The sequence below is a fragment of the Lipotes vexillifer genome, unplaced genomic scaffold, assembly GCF_000442215.2.
Source record: "Lipotes vexillifer unplaced genomic scaffold, Lipotes_vexillifer_v1.1 scaffold451, whole genome shotgun sequence".
Lineage (NCBI taxonomy): Eukaryota > Metazoa > Chordata > Mammalia > Artiodactyla > Lipotidae > Lipotes > Lipotes vexillifer.
In genome coordinates, this window is record NW_006795989.1 from 1,471,379 (window position 1) to 1,490,165 (window position 18,787).

Here is an 18,787-nt window from a genome sequence, read left to right on the forward strand (position 1 = left end):
TTAGCTACAAAATTTTAATTTTTTAAATCTCATGAAGAAAACATTTAAGGATCAAGTCCATAATTTATAAAAATAGTTAAATTCCATATAGATTTTTTTCCCCTTGGAGGAGAAAAACATTTTCAATGCTCCATTTTAGTTACTTAGTACTTCAGATATTTTGTGTATTGCATGAAAGGTTGGGACTAAACAGCTGAGTGCATTCATTTAATCAATAAATATTTACTGCTAAGCTACAATGGCCAAGATATGCCCTAAGAACTGTACCAACCATTTTCCCTCCAAAAGAAAAGGTACAGATCCTTAAACTGTACACATCTGGCAAAAGTAAAACATTCTATTACCAATATATCATTTATGAACCAATGACCAAAACTGAAAATATATATTACATAAATGTAGTTACATTCCATAAACCTAAAGCTCCAGAACTGCCTCAGGGAGAAAAAAAAAAAAAATCAATTGTAAAAATAAGTATATAAGCCAGATAGAGTTCGTTTTCACAATGTCCTCTTTACTTAACGTCATTTTCCACATCCACCCTTGTAGCAAGCTCCTTTACATTCAAATCAAAGTGATACATTTTTTTTCTTTTTCTGGCTTGTGGGATCTTAGTCCTCCAACTAGGGATTGAACCCAGGCCCTCAGCAGTGAAAGCACTGAATCCTAACCACTGGACCGCCAAGGAATTCCTGAGACAATACCTTTTTTTTTTTTTTTAAGACTTTCTATTTTATATTGGAGTATAGTTGATTAACAATGTTATGTTAGTTTTAGGTTTACAGCAAAGTGATTCAGTTATACATGTATCTATTCTTTTTCAAATTCTTTTCCTATTTATGCTGTTACATAATATTGAGCAGTGTTCCCTGTGCTATACAGTAGGTCCTTGTTGGTTATCCGTTTTAAATATAGCAGTTTATACATGTCAATCCCAAACTCCCTAACTATCCATTCCCCCCTGGTAATCATAAGTTCATTCTCTAAGTCTGTGAGTCTGTTTCTGTTTTGTAAATAAGTTCATCTTTTTTTTTTTTTTAAGATTCCACATGCAAGCAATATCTTATGATATTTCTTTCTCTTTCTGACTTACTTCACTCAGTATGACAATTTTCAGGTCCATCTATGTTGCTGCAAATGGCATTATTTCATTCTTTTTAATGGCTGAGTAATATTCCATTGTACAATATAGGCTTCTTGATGAAGCCTTGCCTGGAACACCCACACTCACCCCCCAGGCAGAACTGGGCATTCAGTGCTCTCGTAGAAGCTCACATATTCCTCTAATTAACATTCATGATATGACATGCCTGACATTACACTGTAACTGTCAGCACATACAACAGTCTTTCACACTAGATCTGAAACAAAGTGCTCATAATATAGAGTTGGTTTTCAATAAATGTTGGTTGGTTGAATTAACTTCAAAATGTTTCTGTTCTCCACCATTTAAAAATCTGTATCATATTCTGGGCAGTTTCCTACCATTTTAACAAATCAAACATCAATTCTTTAACTCAAAAACAACAGATTGCCATCACTATATGTAATATATATAATATTTAAAATAATAAGAGCTACCACCTACTATGCAACAGTTTAACAAATGCTTTATTTGCAGTATTTTATTTAGTACCAACTTGCTGTTAAGGAAACTAAAGCTCAGAGGGACTAGGTAATTGGTTCAAAGTCACACAGCTAGGGTGTAGTAAAAAGAGCAGGAAAATACAATGCCCCTTCAGGTAAAAGGCATAAATTTATGCCTCCTTCAACTTCATAAACCATTCTTGTTACAACCTACCACTTTCCTAAGTTGACCTGGCTGTAGCAAGAAATCAGCTACAAAACCTTATTACACAAATTAAGATTTGTTGTTCAATGTGTAAGAGAAAATCATAAATTGAAATCCTGGAGTTCCAAACCTTTTCATCCATTTTCTTAAAATCTTGTTGGCATCTATTCTATACTTTTACTCAGGGGAGGTTTCAAAACTTCACCAATTATCATCTTTTTAATGAGGCAAAGCCACATCAAAAACTCCTTCTAAACATATCAAGCTCACTCTCTAACTAACTTAACACTGTGAAGCTCCCCAACCTCATCTTCAACAACTTAACATTATCATGATTCTCCTTATTTCAAAGCACTTCTGTGACCCACACCCATAGAAACAGACACAATGACAGATGATGAAACTCACAAACAAGAGTTTCTAAAACAGCTCTTATAAATATACTGAGAGATTTAAAGAAGAACATGAACATAAACAGAAGACACATGAAAATCATTTTAAAAATGGAACTGGTGAGCCTGGAGAACCCTACATACCATACATAGATGGTGGGAAAGAAATTTGGCAATACCTAACAAAATTGCAAATGGGTATGTTCTCTGATCAAGAATCAGGTAACTCAGATACAGTACAAGATAGTCATGCAGCACTGTTTGTAAAGAAACACAACACTGGAAACAACCTAAGCATCCACCCAAAAGGCGTCAGTTAGATACACTTTGATACACAGACCAACCAGAGTCTTAAAAAAAAAAAATGAAAACAATCTTTTTACGCTGCTATAACCTGATTCCCAAGATAATATTGTTACATGAAAAAGGCAAAATTCAGAAAAATGTGTACTTTACAACAGATATTACCACGTGTTTAATAAGGGGAATTATATTATCAATATTTTTGCACATACATTAATATGTGTACATACATAAAGAAGCTGTAGGTTTCTCCGCCTTAGAGAAGAATAACAAGAATACTGGGGGCAATGAGAAAGATTGACTTTACACTGTATGTCCTTCTTACCACCTTATTTTTTTTACTATGTACCTGTATTACCTGTTGAAAAAAGTTTTTTAATCATCTGGAAAACCTATTAAAACATACAGATGAAACAATTTCAAGATGAAATAATATATCTGGGATATGCTTCAAAATAACAGATAAAGTGGATGGGGATATAGATAAAATGAAATTAGCCATAAATTATTCATCATAGGAGCTTGATAGTGAATAAAAAGGGGTTCATTATACTATCCTATCTACTTTTGAATATGTATACATTTTTCCTTAATAAAAAGTTAAGTAAGGGACTTCCCTGGTGGTCCAGTGGGTAAGACTCCACACTCCTAATGCAGGGGCCCGGGTTCAATCCCTGATTAGGGAACTAGATCCCACACACATGGCGCAACTAAGAGTTCGCATGCTGCAACTAAGAGTCCACATGCCGCAACTAAGAAGTCTGCATGCCGTACTCAAGATCCCACATACCGCAACTAAACATGCCACAACAAAGATCCTGCGTGCCACACTAAGACCCTGCACAGACAAAATAAATAAATAAATAATTTTAAAAAAATGTTTAAAAACAAAAACTTAAGTAAACATATATTTAAAACTCCAGAAAAATTCTGATTCAGTAAATCTGTGGTGAGGTTCAGGTATCTATATGTATACAAGTTCCCAAGGCCATTTATTGACAGATTCACACTAACTATTCACACTACTGAGAACCAATGATCTCATCTGTACGAAACCCTAGGCAAATTCAAGTCCTACCACTTCAGGGCCCTCAAGTCTGAAAAATCAGGATGAAGTCCTAGGGAATAAAATGCATACCACGCTAGGCCAATCCATGCCATGTTAAATAAAGGTGTTATGTGAACAACAGCTGAGATCCAAGTAATTGACCTAGAGATTTTTTTTAAAAAAAACTACTGCAATTTCTTGGGGCTTCCCTGGTGGCGCAGTGGTTCAGAATCTGCCTGCCAATGCAGGGGACACGGGTTCGAGCCCTAGTCTGGGAAGACCCCACATGCCACGGAGCAACTGGGCCCGTGAGCCACAATTACTGAGCCTGCACATCTGGAGCCTGTGCTCCACAACAGAGGCCGTGATAGTGACAGGCCTGCGCGCCGCGATGAAGAGTGGCCCTCGCTTGCCACAACTAGAGAAAGCCCATGCACAGAAATGAAGACCCAACACAGACATAAATAAATAATAAATAAATACATTTAAAAAAAAAAAAAAAACTACTGCAATTTCTGAATCCAGCTGTCCCTACCTTTTCTTTTCCAACATACCAAGCTGGAAGGCAAACAGCCCAAAGGTTCTAACCAGGGCCAACTAAAGGAAGCTTAGAAAAAGTAATTACCCCTCACCAACCACCGTACTCTGTGGGACCAATCTCAAAGAAAACTTTAGAAAATAAACACGGGGTTGGAATGTCACATAATTTACATAGCACATAAGAAGAAGTGGGTGAGGGGGTAATGCTGGAGATAGTTGTTATAACAGACCATAAGAAAAGAACTCTAAATTACTAATTAACTTGACTACTGTGACTCCACAGGTATTAAGTCTTTCCCTTCTCCCACCCTCCATCAGATTAACTCATGACCTGAGTATCTTATACTTGGTGTTTATGGATTTTACAGAGTATAGTTAGTACTCCAAGAAGCTGCTAAGTCCAGAGTCCAAAACACTGATTCAGTACAATACTACATATTTCCTATTATTTTTCATTGCAATATATACTGTTATACCTCTGCAGTTATATTTCATGACTTTATCATTTGTTCTTACCAACTGACTAAGAAATGAAGTTTTGAAATACCACCCTTTTGTGAGCTGGAACTGCCTATAAAATCACTCCAAGGACAGTCAAGACTCCTGTTAGGGACTTCCCTGGTGGCACAGTGGTTAAGAATCCGCCTGCCAATTCAGGGGACAAGGGTTCGAGCCCTGGTCTGGGAAGATCCCATATGCCGTGGAACAACTAAGCCCTTGATGAGCCACAACTACTCAGCCCGTGTGCTGCAATTACATAAGCCCAGGCTCACAGTGCCCACGCTCCGCAACAAAAGAAGCCACCGCAATAAGAAGCCTGCGCACCGCAGCGAAGAGTAACCCCCGCTCGTCTCAACTAGAGAAAGCCCATGCACAGCAATGAAGACCCAATGCAGCCAAAAATAAATAAATAAATAAATAAAATTTATTTTAAAAAAAAAGGGCTTCCCTGGTAGCGCAGTGGTTGAGAGTCCGCCTGCCGATGCAGGGGACGCGGGTTTGTGCCCCGGTCCGGGAAGATCCCACATGCCGCGGAGCAGCTGGGCCCGTGAGCCATGGCCGCAGAGCCTGCGCGTCCGGAGCCTGTGCTCTGCAACGGGAGAGGCCACAACAGTGAGAGGCCCGCGTACAGCAAAAAAAAATTAAATTAAATTTAATTTAATTTAATTTAAAAAAATAATAATAAAAAAGACTCCTGTTACAGCAACCGTTAAGTTTCCATTCCTTAGGCTTAATAATCTCAGGTACTTTAACAGGCCTTATTTTTCCAAGCCTCTAAAAAACTTTAAGACTCATCTGAATTCTATTCAAATTCTTCACATCCTGTTACAATTACCAAAACAGCAATGTAACCAATGTTGATAACTAAACCACCACTAACCATAAAGATATGGTTTCTTCTTTTTTTTCTTTCTTATTACACATAATATCAGGCCTTCTGAAAACAGAGGGAGGTAGCAGAGATAGAAATACTTTGACTATCTTATATTCAATTTATTAGCCAATATCAAAGTTCTGGATCATTTTCTGCCAAACTTATATATAGCCCTAAATGTAATCAGGTTCTTCTTTAAAATATCCTGTGATATCACAAATACATTTAATTAAAGATAAATAATGCCTTGCATTCTCCTCACTCAACTTTCTTCTTCTACTTGTTCAAATCTCAATTTTTTAACTTTTTTTTCCTTAAAAAACTGTGGTAAAATATACATACATTACAGAAAATTTACCATTTTTAAGTGCACAGCTCAGTGGCATTAAGGTCATTCACACTGTTGTGCAACCATCACCATTATCCACCTCCAGAACTTCCCCCCCACTCTGCAAACTAAAACTAAAACAACTGTCCATTGTCCCCTCCCACTAGCCCCTGGCAACCACCTTTCTACACTCTGTATCTACAAATTTGACTACTCTAGGTACCCCCTATAAGTTTAATTATACAATATTTGTCCTTTTATAACTGGCTTATTCCACTCAGCATGTCTTCAAGGTTCATCCATGTTGCAGCATGTGTCAGAATCTCCTTCCCTTTTAATGCTAAGTAATTTCCCATTGCATGTTTATGCCATATTTTGTTTATCCATTCAGTCATCAAAAGATATTTGGGTTGCTTCCACCATTCAACTATTGTGACTAATGCAGCTGTGAACATGGATGTATAAACATCTCTGCAAGACCTTGTTTGCAATTCTTTTGTATATATAGCCAGAAGCGGAATTGCTGGATTATATGGTAATTCCTTTGTTTTTTGTTTTGTTTTGTTTTAGGCCGCACCACACGGGTTATAGGATGTTAGTTCCCCAACCAGGGATCGAACCCGTGAGCTTGGCAGTGAAAGTGCGGAGTCCTAACCACTGGACCACCAGGGAATTACCACAGTAATTCCATTTTTTTTTGCGGTACGCGGGCCTCTCACCGTTGTGGCCTCTCCTGTTGCGGAGCACAGGCTCTGGACGCACAGGCTCAGTGGCCATGGCTCATGGGCCTAGCCGCTCCGCGGCATGTGGGATCTTCCCAGACCAGGGCACGAACCCGTGTCCCCTGCATCGGCAGGTGGACTCTCAACCACTGTGCCACCAGGGAAACCCGGTAATTCCATTTTTAATTTGAGGAATCACTAGACTGTTTTCCATAGCAGCTGCACCATTTTACACTCCAACCAGTAGTGCACAAGGGTTCCAATTTCTCCACATCCCTGACAATGCTTGTTATTTTCTTCTTTCTTCTTTTTTAACAATAGCCATCCTAATGGGTATGAAGGGGTATCTTATTGTGGTTTTCAAATCTCCATTTTTTTAAATCTAATTCTTCATCAGTACTGGCTGCACTAACATCTAGAGCTTGATGTCATCAGTAGCTATAACACATAAACTTTGTATTTTTTCATTTGAGTTATCGATGAATATTAAACATTACACTTAAGACTAAGCTCTACAGAAACCCATTCCCAAGTGATTACTGAACAAACCCCCTTCTTTCAGACCATCACTGAAAAGTATAGAAATTATTAAATTACTAAAAACATCAAGTTTTAGGGACTTCCTTGGTGGCGCAGTGGCTAAGAATCTGCCTGCCAATGCAGGGGACACGGGTTCAAGCCCTGGTCCGGAGGATCCCACATGCGGCAGAGCAACTAAGTCTGTGCACCACAACTACTGAGCCTGCACTCTGGAGCCCATACACCACAACTACTGAGCCAACGTGCCACAACTACTGAAGCCCACGTGCCTAAGGCCCACGCTCCGCAACAAGAGAAGCCACCGCAATGAGAAGTCCGCGCACCACAACGAAGAGTAGTCCTCGCTCGCCACAACTAGAGAAAGCCCACGGGCAGCAATGAAGACCCAATGCAGCCAAAAATAAATAAATAAATAATTTTTTTAAAAAAAATCAAGTTTTAAATTAAGATACAAATATGGAAATGTGATCAGAATTGAAGATTTCTAAAGATCTACAAGAAGAAATAAATCAAAACAAAACCCTTTTAAAAACACAGGAAAAAGGTTTCCTTTAACTAAAGAGAGGCTCAGGGCACTAAAAGATTATCTCATAATAAACAGGGATAAAAGACCAAAACATTAAATACATAGCCAGTACTACACAATTTAAAAAAAAAAAAAGACTTGTCAATACAACAAACACAGAAGTCAGCTCAATCAACATTACCTTAGGGAATATTTTCATTCAACTGGAAATCAGCAAACAGCTACACTAGATCAAGGTAAACAACTGATTCTGTTACATAAAACCCTGCATTAAGATTTCTTTTCTGAACACACCTATCAACTCTATTTCCAGGCTATACTAAAATAAGTAGACACAAGTACAGTTCACTTTCAAAAGTGAACTTATTACCACCCTTTAAAGGGAGAATGGAACAGGAAACAAAAATAAAGTTGAGACTCCTTTATCAGGTAAAATGTACAAATTCACCTTTAATCTACCAGCTTCAAAGCTAAGAGCTAAAGAATCATCCTGTGTGAAAACAGTAACGGTATCATGTCTACACAGCTAGAGTGGTACTAAATTCACTAATGGAATAATGTGTTTTTAGTCAGATCACACAAATACACATTAATTGCCTTTCAGCAATGATTACAACTGCCTTTCGGCATGCTATGATTAGCATGAGACAAAAAGACTGAAATGTACTTTGCAAAAACTCAGTGAGCATGCTAAAAAACAAAACAATAACACCACCACCCCACACACACAAGCCAGTGCTTCTTGACCTACTACCAAGTCCTCATCATCCTATTCTGGTCTTTATTGGATCCAGTCACCTCTCATAATCCTCCTTCCTTCCCTCAGCTCAATTAAACCCCAAGGTCTGACCTGCCCATATCAACACAGTACTTCACATTCTGTCCTCAAAATATTATCTCTTCCTTTGATCTACCACCTCTTTCTGATTATCTCCCACCACACAAACTCCCTATATTCCTTGCTAAATTCTAGTTCCTCTCCTAGTAAAATAGATTCAAAATTAACACTTCTCTTATTTAACACACAAATATATTTTTAAAGATGCTTAAGAGCAAAAGAACCCAAAATTCTAAATCTGAATACAGTAGCTCTCAATCTTTTTCCTGAAACATTTCAGGTATGATGAACTTTGAAGAAGTGAAGCACTTTAGGGGAGGTAGTATTAAAAGGCAAAACTTTTTCGGTAAAAGTACTTTGGGGAAGGTGGTCTTCACAAAAGCATTTTTATTAACACATGCAAATGAAGTAATTTAGTCATTCTAAGAAAGGAGGTTTGCACATCTTTAGAATGGCTTTCAAAACTGCAGAAAATCTTGGGCTTCCCTGGTGGCACAGTGGTTAAGAATCTGCCTGCCAATGTAAGGGACACGGGTTCGAGCCCTGGTCTGGGAAGATCCCACATGCCGCGGAACAACTAAGCCCGTGCGCCACAACTACTGAGCCTGAGCTCTAGAGCCTGCAAGCCACACTACTGAGCCTGCGTGCCACAACTACTGAAACCTGTGCTCCTAGAGCCCGTGCTCCACAATAAGAAGCCACGACAATGAGAAGCCCGCGCACCGCAAGGAGGAGTAGCCCCCGCTCACTGCAACTACAGAAAGCCCACGCACAGCAACGAAGACCCAACACAGCCAAAATTTAATTAATTAATTAATTACTTTTTTTAAAAAACTGCAGAAAATCTTTTGCAAAACAGCAGGGTCAACCTACTTCACCTAGGTAGTGGGCCAAAGAGAAATGATGCTGTCCTTACACGACTTCTGCATTCCTCACAAAGTCTAGCACAGAGTTAAATGAATAAAGAAAGCCTCAAGCGATTATAGTCTCAAATCTTTTCACTTATTTTTTATAGGATATTGAAAACACCAGTTTTATCACAACTCTAATTTCTGTACAAATGACTATGTCTTGGATTCATAAGGTCTGACAAGCAAAGAGATCAAAGGAGACAGAAGGAAATCTTCAAGGTAACAATACTGTCCATAATCTAGTTTCATGTAAATAATAGATTGTTCCAGCTTGGTTTATCCACAGACTTAAAGATTTTGCTTTCATGAATATACTTAGAAAAAGCTTCATTTTTTCCATTTTTAAAATACTTTCAGGCACATGAATATTTTCAAAGGATACTAAGACATTACAATAAAGTTTCATTCAGAATCATTTTTTTGATACTTGTAACCGAACACAATGCAAACAATATCAGAATTTCATTTCTGTTTCAACTGAAAATTTGTCATCATTTTATTGAGGGATAAAAGGACATTTTTCTTAAGAGTTTTAAAACTGAAAAGCATCAAATATAGAGTAGAATGTTAAAAACAAATATCACACTTTTACTTAGAGTGACTGAACAAAGCTATAAATTGCACAACTATTTGTTACTGTAATGCCCCTTTAACCATTTTATCTTGGATTAGTTCATAAATATAACTTTAAATTAACATTAGTTTGTTGTATATATTTCCCAAAAAAATCAGCTCCTGAAATAATTATGGTGATAGCACAAATGAAAACCTTTAACCAAAAGCTGTATTATTTGGGCTGAAGTTTAAATTCCTACTAACTGACCTAATTTTCAACGTATTGTTCAAATGATAAATGAGTTAATGATCTATGAAAGTTACATCAAATTCACTTTTTTAATGTCTCATAGCTACATCCACTGTGATTATCAAATAATGTTTTCATATATTTTAATTCTACCTTTACCATACTTATCCCTGACAACAGATGGTTGGCCTCGTTCTCAGGTTGCAAGTTTGAAGTTTAAAGATTCAATTACTTGAGGGAAAAGAAAAGTCTAGATACCTTCATTAGTACCCAAACTTTAATTTATGATAATAAAATACATATGAACCTACCAATGTTTTTTCTGACAACATCAAAGAAACAGATCATATTTTGTGGAAGAAATGGAAGAATTGTTAATTAAATCCAATGGAAAACTCTTTCATAAATTTTCACTTGTACATTCAAATTCTGGGATACTATTTTTTAAATAATCAAGTTAGTTTATCCAAAATTTAGTCACTCCTTATTTGTTCTTTAACATGTACAGCCTACAAAGGTAAAGCCATTTATAACTCCTTTACATCTTGCATGGACTGAACAGATCTGCTTCACTTTGGTATGTTTACCCACTTCACCCTACCCCATCCAAAAAGAGAGTTCTTCACTAATTAAAAAAAAAAATACACACACAAGACACAAAACTGTCTCCAGTTAGTGATTTCCCAAATTTTTACCCTATAATGACCACCTGTGAATTTATCATGAGAAGTTTATAATGCTATATTTGTCCCTCATTACATTTAAACAATTTCACACCCACAGGTTCTAATTATTCTCCAACTGAGGTGCTAGAATTTCCTTCTAGAAGATAAATATAAAAGGGGGGGGAGGAATCTTTCCCTTTCAGTTTAAAATTTATGTTACATTTTTAACAAACCACAAACCTCTGATAGAAAGGAAGGAAGGTTTTCTTTAAACAAGATACAAAAAGCACAAACTATAAGAGGAAGAGATTGGAAAATGTGACTTGATTAAAACTTAAAACTTTTATTTATCAGATGATACAGTAAAGATAAGCCACAGATACGGAGAAGACACTGGCAACATACATAACTGACAAAAGATCTAAAGAAGTCATAGTGTGTTTAGCAAAACACAGTAAAAAATGGGTAGAAGGTATGAGCTGGCAATTCACAGGTAAGGAAATACAAGCCAAAAGGCTTTTAAAAAAAAAATTTCAACCTCATTAGTAATAAGAAAAATACTAATTAAAACTACAGGAAGATGCCATTTTAAACCCATCAGGCTGACAAAAGGTAGGACAACACCCAATGCTGAAGAGGAGCAGGGCAGCAGAGACTCATAGACTAGGTAGGGAAAGAAGTACAACCACTTTAGAAAGCAAGGCTGAAAATGGATGTGGTCTATAATCTAGCAAGTCTTCTCCCAGGTACATATCCTGCCTGGAGAAGCTCTCACACGTAAGTACAACAAAACAGGTAAAATAATGTTCACTGCAGCATAATGATAAAATTTTGAAATAATCTAATTGTCAGAAAAGGGATGGATATAGTAGCGTGGCTTTTTCATACAACATACATAATGACTGTGGCTTATAGCACAGTCACCATACAGTTATGTACCACAAAAAAAGAAAAAATACCAATTATAAGAGTAAGACACTGATTAAGATGTATCACAATTTCAAAGATGTTAAACATGGGAAAAATTGTGCATGTTAGAATTAAAGACATGCATCAAAATGAATTAACTGAAATTATATACATATCAACATGGATAAATCTCAAAACAACAATGTAGAACAAGAAACAAGTTGCAAAACAGCATGTATATCATTTATTTTAAAGTCAGCAGCAGACAAAACGATATTGGGGTTTTAGATACAGTTAAGTATGTGGTAAAAGTATAAAATCATGCATAGAAATGATAAACATGCCAGGAAGAAAAGGAAAAGGAGGGACTTCAACTGGAGGAACTATTTTGCACCCAGGGTGGCAGCTGCATAGGAACTGGTTCTACTACTACTCTCTGTACTTTCATAGCCTAAATTTACATTAATTTTTAAATAAAGAAGGAGAAAAAAATCTACCAGAGAACAGAATAACCTCTTTAATTAGTTGTATTTTTAAAAGTTAAAAAAATATAACCATTTTAGATATATTTTATTAGCATATTCAATCAGCCATACACTATTTCATCCCATTTTTCTTTCAATTTTTAAATTTTTCTTTCAGTTCAAATCAAGTAAAGACATTTAGGAGCAGGAAGATTTAGCAATGAAGTATGTTTTTCACCAATGAGCTCCTTCTAGCAAGAGGCAAACACATGTATACACATAACTACATCACTAATGAGGGCAGTAACATAAGGATGTGTGAAGCACACAGGCAGCAAAGTAAAGGGGATGATTAACATATGCCCTGAAGGAGCACTGAAGTATTCAGTAAGAAGTTAATCTGAGCTAAATGTTGAAGGATGATGGGAAGAAGCCTGCTCTTTAGGAGGGACAGTCCAATAGCACAAACCAATAGCACATATAAGAGCAGAGACTAATGAAAAATATGACATTAGCTTTATTTGGCTAGAAGAGGGGCCCACATATTATGGTTAGTCAAATCCAACCCAGACTATTTTTGTATGGCCCACGAGCTAAGAATGGTTTTTATATTTTTAAAGGTTTAAAAAAAAGCATGCAACAGGGATCATATGCCACTTGCAAAGCCTAAAATATTTCCCATCTAGCCATTTAAGAAAATTTGCCAAGCTCTGCTCTAGAACATAACTTGCAGCCAGTGGAGAGGGCAGCTGGAGTAAAAAGATGATCCTTAAGAAGAAGAAAGACAACCTTAAAAAGAAAGGTCATGAAGAACTTTGTCTTCCATAGTAAGGAGCTATGAGGTGCCTCTGAAGGGTTTTAAATAGAAAAATCAATATAATCATATTTGTATTTTAGAAAGATTACTCAGGCAAATTCGTGACGGATAAACTGGAAAGAAACAATAATGGAGGACTTCCCTGGTGGTCCAGTGGTCAAGACTCTGCACTTCCACTGCAGGGAACAAGAGTTCAATCCCTGGTCGGGGAACTAAGATCCCAAATGCCGCTCAGCATGGCCAAAAAAAATGAAAACAACAGTTGAAAGACTAGGGTGATAATCCAGATAATAGTTGATCAGAGCCCAAGCAAAAGCAGTAGTAACAGAATAAGAGAGTACTGATTACCAATAGTTAGCTATAGGTAGCTAGGAGATAGAACCACAGAACTTGGTGACGAGTGAAGGAAGGAAGGAATTAATAAAACCATGTTTCTGGCTTGAAAAACTGATAGCCAAATGTTAACCAAAAAAAAAAAAAAATTTTTTTTAAGGAGAAATGAGAGAGGAAAAATTAACTCAATTTTAGACATGCTGAGTTTGAGGTACCTTGTGACTTAGCCCAAGTTCCCTCAAATGTAGACTCTTATAAAAAGGCCTGCATTCAGGTAGTTTACTTGGGAAGTTATCCTAGAGGGCATGAGTAAGGGACATGGAGAATAAGTCAGAAAGAGGGGAAAAGCAATTAATAAACATAAAGGAATGATGGAATTAAAAATTAACTACTTGGCAACAATCATAATAATTGATTCAAACAAGAATTATCAATGGATGCAAAAACTAGCAGGTGAGAAAAGAATGAATATATGTATATGTATAACTGACACACTCTGCTGTACACCTGAAACTAACACAACATTGTAAATCAACTATACTCCAGTAAAATTTAAGGAAAAAAAACAAAAAACAAAATAGTGGGTGAAAGTTTCAAGAATAACAGGATATTATTGTTGGGAGACAATTCACCAATGGATCTCTCATGTTTCTCCATGTCTTGCAAGCAGGGACACTGAATGCCTTTGTTCTGCAGTCTCCTTTCAAGGATATTTGTATATTGAACAGCCTTGAAGGTAGAGATAGCGTCTTCCTCCTGAGCAAAGGGCAGGTTGTTTCATGTCCAGGATAACAAAAGATAATGACTTCTTCTTGGGCACATGTCAGGCAGGCTCACTGCCCCTTATAAAAGTTTCCTAAACCTGGGGTTCCCCTCCTGGAGCGCAACTCCTCTTGTGCAGGAGTCACCGGGCCCTGTTTGCAGCACCCTGTGGGAACTGAATTGGGGAAACAGGAAATACTGACACACTGACTACCACTATCGCTGAGTACGAAAGTCCTTTAGCTCTGACCTCAGAGTCTATCTTCTGCCAGCAGCCACGGCTAATTTGTTAGCTTGCAAGACCCTTCATGGTCATACATTTCAAAGCACATTCCCACAAGATACATAGGAATCAAAAGGAAGAAACTGGCAGATGCCACCTTAACCAAGTGATCAATGTTAAAATCACTTGTAACGGGATATATCGACATCATGTGCCTCCTGGTATGATGTACTGAGAAGAATACACGTCACTGTGATACTCCAAGAACAAGAAAACAAACACCCAAATTGAGAGGCATTCCACAGAATAACTGGCAGTATTCTCCAAAATGTCAATATCAGGAAACAACACAAAGACTGAGAAACTTTTCAGATTACAGAAAACATAGACATAAAACAAAACAGTCTTTGCTTTTAGGAAAAAAATCAGGTGTATACAGACGTCAAGTCTGCAACTTACAAAAAGTTGAAGGAAAAAAATACAGATGTAGAGAGAAAAGGTAAATGCAAATGGTGTAAAATGTTAACATTTAAAGAATCTAGGTGAAAAATATATAGAGGAATTCTTTGTACTATTCTTGTAACTTTTCTGTAGGTTAGAATTTTTGTCAAGTCACAAATTAAACAGAAAAAAGAGAGTATATGAGTGACAGGCATAAAATAATGTTTTTCTTGCACAAGGCTGCTCTTCAAGGGTTACTCATTTGGGAATGAACTGCTGAATATCTTAGGCATGGCCCAGATCACCTAAAATCCAGAATTCTCAGGCACAGAGCAAGTCCGTGGGATCATGTGCCAGCAATAATTTTTTAAAAAAAGTATTCATAAACAGTGAGGGGAAATATTTTCATTTAAAAGTATTACTTTGGGACTTCCCTGGTGGCGCAGTGGTTAAGCATCCGCCTGCCAGTGCAGGGGACACAGGTTTGAGCCCTTGTCCGGGAAGATCCCACACACCACGGAGCAACTAAGCCAGTGAGCCACAACTACTGAGCCTGAGCTCTAGAGCCCGTGAGCCACAACTACTGAAGCTCGCGCACCTAAAGCCTGTGCTCCGCAACAAGAGAAGCCACTGCAATGAGAAGTCTGCACACAGCAACAAAGAGTAGTCCTCGCTCGCCGCAACTAGAGAAAGCCCGCTCGCAGCAACGAAGACTCAACGCAGCCAAAAATTAAAAAAAAAAAAAAAAAGTATTACTTAATTCACATTGGTTTTTGGAGCTTTGCGTCATTATGCAATTTCTTCAATCAAGAGAGACTAAAATTAGTATTTCACTATGTGGTCCAATAAATTTGACTAAAAAGGTCTTTTCATTCTTGAAAGACAGAGAACCTTAGTACTAGTCTATACAAGGCTCTACAATAGGAATTAGAAAATGGAACTATATGACTAGCAATATTCAGGCAATAAAAAGCAGTAACTAGTTACACTTCCATTTTTCACCTACTTTGTTTAAAGTGCCTATTTATAAAAGACAAAACAGCATGTCTTCTTAGAAATAAAAGACAGGGCGCACTAGAAAATAAGTTTTTAGTGTGAATAGTAAGTTTAACTCTTCATTGGACATTTTAATACCTATATCATTAAACAGGTCATTCTACCAGTATTATATCCAGGAAATTACTGACACTAAAACATCTCATGTAAGAAACCTTTTCATATAAATGAACCACCACAAATTGTAAAGCTTCAAAAAATAAACCTGCTGTCTCAGGTACTCACAAAACATTTATTTGAAAACACTAAAGTCTTGGGTATTTTCCAGCAGTATTGTGAGCAAAGCATCTAGGGAATGTGTTGACTATAACACAAATCAGCATGTTAAATAACAAGCTTCATCTGACTTAGCAAAACATTCTAACTTTTGGAACAGAAAGTGATCTGTTGGACATTTCAAAGCTGCTAGAATTCACCCTGTTAATACCAGTTTTTACTTTAGAAAGGCTAGAAAAGAGTTAATTAGAAACAGTACTTAAGAACTACGCTTACTAAAGCATATAATTCTCTAGATTTTTTTTAAAGCTATATAAAAATCAAAACTCAGAAATGGAAATATCGACAGAAAAGTTGAATAAAAATGAAAAGTTCACCTGAAGCACTCTTTATTGAAGTAAACTTTAAGATTAATAATTCACATCTGGTTTATAAAACACGTACAAAAGTAAACTTTATTTAAATTTGTCACACAATATCTATCAATACCAATACCTACCAATGGATTGCTAGAAAAATTAAACAGCTTTACATCTTTAGGTTATGAACAACTCCCTTACTAGAAAGCCAAATGAATTACTTTCTACTTTGTAGGAAATCTGTCCCAAAAGAACCACCACAAAACTTTTATTTCTTATAAAAAGCCTTTAAAGCCTGAATTATTAAAGATTAAGAAGGCAAAGATCAAATGATCCTTACCAGAAGAATATCTCCTAACCTAAAACACCTCTGAAACAATTCAGAGGAAGCTGAATCGTAGATTAATAATTTGATCAAATGTCCACTGTTGATAAAGCAATATAAAGGAAAAGATTATGCTGACAAATAAGATTTTTGTAAGAGATAATAGTTCAAAGTTCTAAATGAACATTTACAGAATTAAAGGTCAAGTTCTATAAAACTTTTCTAAATTATGGGCTATGCTAAATAAACAACTTTTACATTCTCCTTTTGTACAGCATTCTACATTCAGTACTACTGAAGGAGTACTATCACTCCAGAGTAATGTATGCTACAAGAATTAGAAGTCTAAAAACCAGTGTGAAGTGGTAACAGTAGCTGCCCCCCCACAGGCACACACTAACAACAGTTTTACATTTCTAAGAGCTGAAAAGACAAAAAGTTACAGCTGTATAAGCCTGATTTTAGTACTTTTAGTTTTAAAAAATCTTTATGAAAGACATTTTAGGGCTTGAAAAAATAAACTGGAACAAAAAATTCAACTACTTGTTCTTTCCAAATTATGTTAAGACCCTACATGGTCATGATGTGACCTACACTGCTAAATCCAAAGCTGTTTTTTTCTTCCCTACAATTATGTTTTCTCTATTCATATTTGGTTGCCAGATATGCCGCTTTATATAAAGGCCCTTTTTCAGGAATTCAGTGAAGTACCTTCAAAAACCTTTCTAAATGCAGAAACGTTTGAGTTTCAAAATTTAAATGTCATATATACCTTATGAACTGAGGATGATCTTTCACAATGGCATCAGGAAATCCTGTGCTTCAGGAAACTCTATGGTATCAAGTGAGAAACAACAGAAGGAACAGAAATGAGACTATGTTAAGAAAAATAAAGATCTCATTCTTATTCTCATGACAAAAATTTGAGGAAGAGGACAGGGCAGAGATTCACAAAAGGTATCCTTAAGAAAGCCAGAAAAAACTAGAACAATGTAATTCATAAAGCCTTAAAGAGTAAAGAAAACCACCAGCTTCTCAAAAGTACTCCCAAAGATGGGACTTCCCTGTTGGTGCAGTGGTTAAGAATCCGCATACCAAAGCAGGGGACACAGGTTCGAGCCCTGGTCCGGGAGGATCCCAAATGCCGTGGAGCAAATGCGCCACAACTACTGAGCCTGCTCTCCGCAACAAAAGAAGCCACCGCAATGAGAAGCCCGCACACCGCAAAGAAGAGTAGCCCCCCCACCCCACCCCCCACTCGATGCAACTAGAGAAAGCCCTTGCATAGCAACAAAGACCCGATGCAGCCAAAAATAAATAAATAAATAATTTTTAAAAAAATACATTTTAAAAAAACAAACTACACTCAAAGAAAGGACGCTGAATTCTTAGAAATTATCAGAACTGCTTCTGTTTGGCTCTGACTACCTCTAATCATTAACTTCTTAAAGTGACACACTGTTGGGTTGGATATAATAAGCTGTGAACTAAAACTGCAGATTTATATGCATTTAGCAAGGGTCACGTAAATATTTCTTCTACAACAAGCTCCACAGAAACACACTGAAAAAAATTTTTATATTGGTGTAAAAAGCCACACTGTCATATAGGATACTATACAATTTTATGTATCAGAATTATAATGATAAAAACTTATTCAAATTTATCTGGCTAAAGAGGTTTTTTAATGCCATAAACATATAAAAAGATAAAAGATGATTAAGAAAGTTTAATTCAAAAAAAAAAGAAAGTTTAATTCACAGAAACAGACTCACAGATATAACAGACTTGTGGTTGCCAAGGGGGAAGGGGGGATGGATTGGGGTGTTGGTATTAGCAGATGCAAACTATTGTATATAGAGTCAATAAACAACAAGGTCCTATTATATAGCACAGGGAACTATATTCAGTACCCTATAATAAACCATAATGGAAAGGAATATGAAAAACACTATATATATATATGTATATATGTATAGTGGAATCACTTTGCTGTACAGTAGAAATTAACACATTGTAAATCAACTATATTTCAATAAAATAAATTTTTTAAAAAAGAAAGTTTAGTTCAGATTGAAGTTGCCTAAGTAATATCTA

The 18,787-nt window shown here is 36.6% G+C and overlaps 1 protein-coding gene across 2 annotated transcripts in view; it reads right to left on the reverse strand.

The window, feature by feature from the left end:
* The window catches only part of HIPK3 (homeodomain interacting protein kinase 3), a 96,753-nt gene that overhangs the window by 67,467 nt on the left and 10,499 nt on the right, over positions 1-18,787 (reverse strand). The gene's annotated exons all lie outside the window — the stretch shown is intronic.